Source organism: Triticum dicoccoides, chromosome 3B (assembly GCF_002162155.2).
Source record: "Triticum dicoccoides isolate Atlit2015 ecotype Zavitan chromosome 3B, WEW_v2.0, whole genome shotgun sequence".
NCBI classification, from domain to species: domain Eukaryota; kingdom Viridiplantae; phylum Streptophyta; class Magnoliopsida; order Poales; family Poaceae; genus Triticum; species Triticum dicoccoides.
In genome coordinates this window covers 690,146,327-690,153,235 of record NC_041385.1, presented here as the reverse complement: position 1 = coordinate 690,153,235, position 6,909 = coordinate 690,146,327, and the positions used below count along the sequence as shown (strand labels likewise).

Sequence of the window (6,909 nt, the reverse complement as noted above, 5' to 3'; positions counted from 1 at the left end):
ATGGGTTTGCCACCGCATGTCGCACCAATCATTGTGCCCACGCAAAGAAATGATCAAAACGTCAACAACTAATGTCGGCAAGCTACTCCTTGCACTTGGTCCGTACACCTCATACTTGCACTCTATTTTGTACGATCAAACAATTATTATTATGAATCAGTGTTGGCCAGGTCAAGGAGATCGCGACACATCACCTGAGATGATAGGCGCGTCAATTGCGAAGTGAGAGGGAAGGATGTAGAGGCCGGACGTCACACGGCGAGTTGTACAACAAGATGTGACGCGGGTGTTCCTGTTTCCTTTTGTAGTAGAGGATGTGTAGTGCCACATTGACATTGAAATAGTGAGCGGCAACCATGGTTTGTGTGTGTATAATCCATAACAATGTATATACGTGCATCGAGTATGTGTAATATTGCTTCTATTGGCTAGTAACGTATATCAAGGGTAGTATCAAAACGTCGAGGCTTCGCTGAAGGCACTCCTAGTTGGGCCAACCCACGTAGGTGTAGCTGTTTTTCTTTTTCTTTTTGTTTCCTTTTATGTTTTTTTTCTTCTTTTTTTCTTTTTTCAAATAGTTGTTCTAAAATTTAAAATATTGTTCGGAATGCCAAAGAACGTCCTCGTTCCTAAATTGTTTGCATTTTAAGAAATATTTCTATTTTTGAAAAAAAAAAGTTCTTGTCTTAAAAAATGTTCATGTTTTTAAAATTTTGTTTACAATTCAAAATTTGTTCAGCATATATCACAAAATGTTCAATGTAAATTCACATATTGTTCAACGTATATATGTTCAATGTGTATCTAAAATTTGTTCACTGTATATTACGAAAATGTTCAACTTACATTTAAAATTTGTTCAACATATATCACAAAACTGTTCAATGTGTATTTAAAAACTGTTCAGAGTATATAATAAAATTCAATGTATATTTTAAATTGTTCATCGTATATAAAAAATTAAATAATTATTTGAAATTTCAACATTTATTATTTTCATTAATTGGTCACGTTTTCCAGAAAATGTTTAGGTATTTAAAGTTACTCAAATTTCTAAATTTACTCACGATTTTCTAACATTATTCAAATATTTTAAGGAAAATCGTTCACATTTTTTCCCAAGATTTGTTGAAAAAAATAAACAGATCTGTGGTTGTACATACTACTTTAAATTGTACGCTGCTATTTAGCCATACTCAGTCGCTAGATCTTCTGGCGCGCTTTTGTTTTTCGTTTTTGCCAGGGTATGGACCAGGGTGAGGAGGCGTGTTCGATTATCCCCATCCCATCCTTAATTTTTTTTGCACCCAAAGAACCAGTAAGCCCATGCACGTTGTTTGGCCCATAACAACAGTGGGCCACAGAAGAGACGCGAGTCCATGTCAGCGTTCACAGCGACGGACGAAAAAGTATTTTAAAAAATCATGTCTTCAATAGTTGTTCACATAGTCCAAACATCGTTCAGGTTTTAAAACTTACTAGGAAAAGGGCCCGTGCGTTGCAACGGGTTAGCAAAACTACGACGCTCAAATCAAGCTATTCAGAACATATATATAGCCCACCTTGTTAAATTCAAAATCAAATAAGATTATCTCAAAAACAGTTCAAATAAAATTGAGCGTTGGTTGCCCTTATAAGAATATGATACATTTAGTTGATGGATTACATGCAACAAGCTTAGAGACCACAATTTATTTTAAAAACCTTAGCTTAAATTTAGAAATTGAAACTTCCGTTATTCATTGTACAAAACTCTGACACGGTTTTTTTGGAAGCTTCATTATAGCCACAACAATATATTAACCATTAAATTATTTTTTTTTCTGAAACTAAAATACTACTTATATTATATATAGCATCTCTGAAATTTTCCAAGATATTTTGTAGACTTTTGAGCACCGAAACATTTTGATTATGCTAAGATGAGAAACTTAGGAAGCAGTAGAGGAGGAAGAGATATTCCAGGCAATTTCATTTATTTCTATTTTCTTTCAACCCCTTCTTTTGCCACTGACCAGTGGGTCTCCTGGGTCAGTCTAGCGGCGTCAGCTCGCAAGGGACACGCGCCCGCAAACCCCCTGCTTTTCTCCTCCTCCACTCCACTACCTCACTCCTCCATCTTTTCCTCCCTCCCTGGATCCCCTTTCTCGTCAAGCTCACTTGGGACGCCGCCGCTCGCCGTTGCAACGCCAGCCGCAGGGACTGGCGGGATCCGCCAGGCTTCGGTCCGGATAAACGTCCATGCCTCTGGCTCCGACATGCACGCCCGCCCACTGGACGCCGCCATGAACCAGCTCGTTTCTCCGGTGCGTTCTTACTCCTAGGTAGTTCCCTTGCTCCATTGTTTCTCCTGCCGTCTCTTTAATGGTGATTCCGGGCACCAGCGTGCCGGAACCTCTTGAACCCAGGTCGCGTTTCTCGGTTCCGTCGGCCGCCGTTGCGACATCGTCGTGGTCATCCTCCTGCACGAGCAGCTCCAGGGATGGGCTCCGCGTCGTCCGAGTCTCCTCTAACCACAAACTCGAAGCCGTGGGTCCCTCTACTTCTTCCTCGACAGCTGACCGCAATTGACACCGTCCGGAACTCGCAGTCGTCCGTCCTCTCGCCTCCCTGCTCCGTCCGACTCCGTTACGACAACAAGGTGAGGAGTCACCTCTGCCTGCTGCTGCTGCTCGGTGCTAGCTTGCTTTGCTGCTGCTGGTAGTTTTGCTTGCCATTGCTGCTTGCTTTTCTTGCTTGTCGCTGCTGGCTTTGAGCTGCGGGTAAATGAGAGAAAGAAAGGAAGTTTGACATTTGTACAGGGGAGATGGACATATTTAGATTCACCTCTGTACAGGGAGATGGCCATGTTTACTTGCTCGTCACACTGTCAGACTAAGGCTAGTCTCCCCTGTGCATAAAAATTTCAGAAAAATGCTCAACCTGCTGAACTTGTAAAATCCATAACAAAATCATTCCAGTTTCTGTTTGGAGTAGTACTGATATGGAGTTGGATGATTTAAATTGTATTGTAGCAACAGAAAACATGAACATACTCAATATTATTGCTTGGAAGTAAAAGATCTTGTACTTTAACAACGCGTCTTCAGATATTGTAAAAATTCTCAAGTTGCATTCTAGGACTCCAAGAAAATGTTGTTGCCAATTTCAGTAGCTTCATTTTCATCTTACTGTACGACATCACATCCATTTCATGCTTTGTAACCAACATGTACTTCCTGAATATTCTTAGCTTTGTTTGACATGGTTAGGAGTTACTTGTTGTTCATGATCATCAGGTAATGACATTAACTTGGATTAATTAATATGGAGACAAATAAGTGAGTTGTGAGGGCCGTGGTTTGATGCTATGGTCGGGTTGGGGTTACCACCAGTCGCATCTCTTATAATAGTCAATACTGGCTCACTTTTTCACCTGTATTCAGCTTCGTCCCTACTTATGTTTGCGGACATCGTCGATGTCGGTGGCCGCGGCAATGGACTATGGCAAGTGTCCTCTGCCACATCCCTGTCCACCCGCATCACTACGACGCTAGGCCATGCCTCACTATTTATATTCTTTTTGCCCTTTTATTGTGCCTCTGCTTCTGCTATTTATATTTTGTTCATTATTGATCATGAAACATGATTCAACGTGCTCCCTCCTTATAAATTATACATGCAACATGCATATTAGCCTCTATTTCTTTCCTTATATTTCCCCGCTCCCTTATTTCGTTTCAAAATCCTCTTAATTGGCCATTAGCCCACTCTTTCATTCTTTAGCCTCTCTTCCCTTCCATATTTCTCTATCATGATCCCCGAGATTGCTTCGTGATACCCAGAAAATTTAAAGACCTATATAAATTGGGTAGATTGTATTTAGCGGAGCGAGGTGGGACCATTTATCATATGAATCAATCTTGTTTTCTACACACAACATTAGCTAGCCCAGTTGGCTACGACATTGTTTATTGGCCTGGAGGTTGAGTTCAATTCTGCTCATCGTGAACTATTTTTGAGACGATTTGTTCGGGCCACCTGGATAGTTGGCCCTGATTTGTTCTTTTTTTCGTCTTGACTGCGGCTATTTCTTTTATTGTTGGAGATGAGTGTACCTGATCTATCAACATGGCGATGTGATTACTGTTACATGGATACTGAAAGTTCCACCATATTCATTATATACCTGCAAAGTTACAGGAAGGAACAAGAATAATAAGCCATATCCATCCAAGACTCAGGGCCTTCGTGGACCGGTGAGGAGATGATCTGCAACTATACTACTGCGAACAACAAAATGCTTGATTATCTCAGATATGGGAGAGTGGATTGAAACAGGTTGCGGGCGATGGTTAAGACGTGTCCTGGCCAGCCTTCCACGTAGCACCATGGCATGGGGGCAGCTGAGGAGACAACGGGAACAGGCTGCTTAAATGGAAAACCAACAAAATCATTTACTTCTGCGCGTAGGTAGAGGAAAGGTATTTGGTGGAGAAGATGAAGAGAGAGACCGTCCTTCGGCTGGTGGTGATTCTCTGCTCCTCCTCCTTCCACCCTCCCCGGCCCTCTACTTTTAGCATCGCAGGGGTCTTCAGGCTACTCCGCTGCTGCACAAGCCGGCATCCTATTTCTATTCTTTGGTTCCTTCCTCCTCGCTCGCTGGTAGCTAGGATGATTAGCTGGAGCACTGTGATATATATTGAGAAAAGCATTTGGCAGTATTATCATTGTCTTCTCATTTAATTCCCCAGCTACCGGCCTAACACTGAAGGTCGCACTGCAACTACTTGGCTCCAAGTTCAATATGGAAATTGGAAGAAAATTTAGGCTGAACAATTTTTATCAAAAATAAAACCTAGTACAACATAGGATAAGAAATGCCTAGTGCAATCTTAATCATGTGGTTACCATTGTTGATTGTTTGTAGGAAGCTCAAAGGAAGCAATACTGCAACAAAAATCTCTGAATGCATTCCAAGCTTCTGTACGGCATATGCCGTTTCAAAGGGCAAACTGTCATTTGTGCACTCGGCTACATCTGATGCCTGCGGAATACCCAAGACCATATCTTCTTCAACCATTTCTTCTCCTAGCTCCAGAAGCCTTTCCAATGCGCCCTCAGGTAATACTCAAGTCTGCATTTGATTTTGGTTTCTGAAAATTGTTGGTTACACCTATCAACTGAATACAAACAAAAAAATGTATTAGAGTGTTCTAACTATTTTGTCTACAGCAGAGTGGGCTCATAGAAATGGAACAACGACTGTACTATTGTGCCAGTCATCTCTGTCATCGCAGCCTGATCACGCACTCGCAAATATAAACAGGTCGGCCAACAGGGGAGCTAGCCCTTCAGGTAGTGCTGGCAGCGAGATCTCTTAGCATGCTGATACAACCCTGAAGACAAATTCACACCCAATCACACCAGTAGCGCAGCTCAGCAGCAGCAACAGTGGGGATTCAATTTACAAGAGCTTCCGAGATATCTCTAATCTGCAGGCAGCAGTTTCAGAAACTGCAATAGACCTGAGGCATTCTCATGACCAGGTACCTGTTTCACCCTAGGATAAAATATTTCATTCTATTGGGTACAAACTTTTTTTCTTCTAAGATAATGGAATAGTTCATCTCTAGGCCTCAGCATCATACGTTGCACACTGCCAAAGCAAAATATCACTACCTGAAAGCTAACATGTTTACCCAAATGAATGTGCAATTTATGATCTTTTTTGGCTCAACAGGATGATCTGAAGCTTCAAATTGAGTGAAGGTCAAACTGCGACATCTTCAGAAGCTTCATCCTGTTGTCTGTTGACTCCACCCATAAAGTAAGATATTTATTAACTATCTGAAGTGTTCAGTAACCTACAAGATCTTAACTATTTCTTCTTGAAATCTTGTTGTCAGTTACCCAACAACTTGGGTATCCGGCGTGTCGAGGATGGAATTAAGCTTAGAGAGATTAACCTGACAGAAGAAATAGTGAAGAGATTGGTAAGACAAATGGAAAGAGAAGAAGAGCATGCAGCCGAAAGAGAAGCTCAACCTAAACAAAGCTCTTCTGAAGAGGACAGTAATGATGAGGGGCCATTGTGAGGGTCGAGGCTGTAGGAGAATGACGCCAAGGAAGATGAGCAGGAGCGGAGGTGTGGAGGAAAACGAGAAGGAGTGTCTGCTAGATTTCGAAGCCGCCATCGTCACTGGCAACTGCGAGTAGCTCGTGGTGGAGTCAGTGATCCGGCTGCGGTGGGAACGCCATGGCCGTTGTGGCTACGAGGAGGTCGAGCTGGAACCCCACGGGCTTGGTCTGGATCCAGCCACGGCGGGAATGCAATGGCCTCCCTTGTCGATCTGGGGGAAGAGAAGGGAAGGGAGAGGAGGGGAGGGGAGATCACCGGTACGGAGAGGGCAGAGTCCGGCGGCGGTAGGGGAGAGATGTTGCCGGCGCGGGGAGAGCGCAGGCCAACGGGGGACGGTGTCGCCAGATGCAGCCGGGGTCGAGGGGTAGACAGAAAGGATCGCGGATTGAGTTCTTATAAATGTAGGGGTTAATTTGTAAACAACAGAACGTTTTCTCAGATCCACTAAAATAGGGATTGCGGGTCCAATTACCAAAAGTACAAGGACATTCTTGTAAAAAATCCGTGACGGACGACCAGAAACCATCGGTGCTTTATTATTATTATTATTATATTATATTATTATTATATTATTATTATTATTATTATATTATATATATTATATTATTATTATTATTATTATTATTATATTATTATTATTATTATTATTATTATATATATATATATATCAGGGATTAGGGATAAGGATAGGATTAGGGATAGGGATAGGGATAGGGATAGGGATAGGGATTAGGGATTAGGGATTAGGGATAGGGATAGGGATAGGGATAGGGATAGGGATAGGGATT

The 6,909-nt window shown here is 42.1% G+C and overlaps 1 long non-coding RNA gene across 3 annotated transcripts; it reads left to right on the top strand.

Moving 5' to 3' along the window:
- The first annotated feature begins 2,115 nt into the window (after positions 1-2,115).
- On the top strand, positions 2,116-6,688 carry LOC119277883. 3 transcript variants are annotated; one of them, XR_005137369.1, is made up of 6 exons: positions 2,116-2,306; positions 2,409-2,641; positions 4,910-5,103; positions 5,215-5,528; positions 5,723-5,809; positions 5,889-6,688. It is a non-coding gene; the product is annotated as an uncharacterized LOC119277883 (long non-coding RNA). The 3 variants fall into 3 exon arrangements; XR_005137368.1 differs by having other exon boundaries at positions 2,117-2,306; positions 2,385-2,641; XR_005137370.1 differs by lacking the exons at positions 2,116-2,306; positions 2,409-2,641 and adding an exon at positions 2,724-4,509.
- The last annotated feature ends 221 nt before the right edge of the window (positions 6,689-6,909 follow it).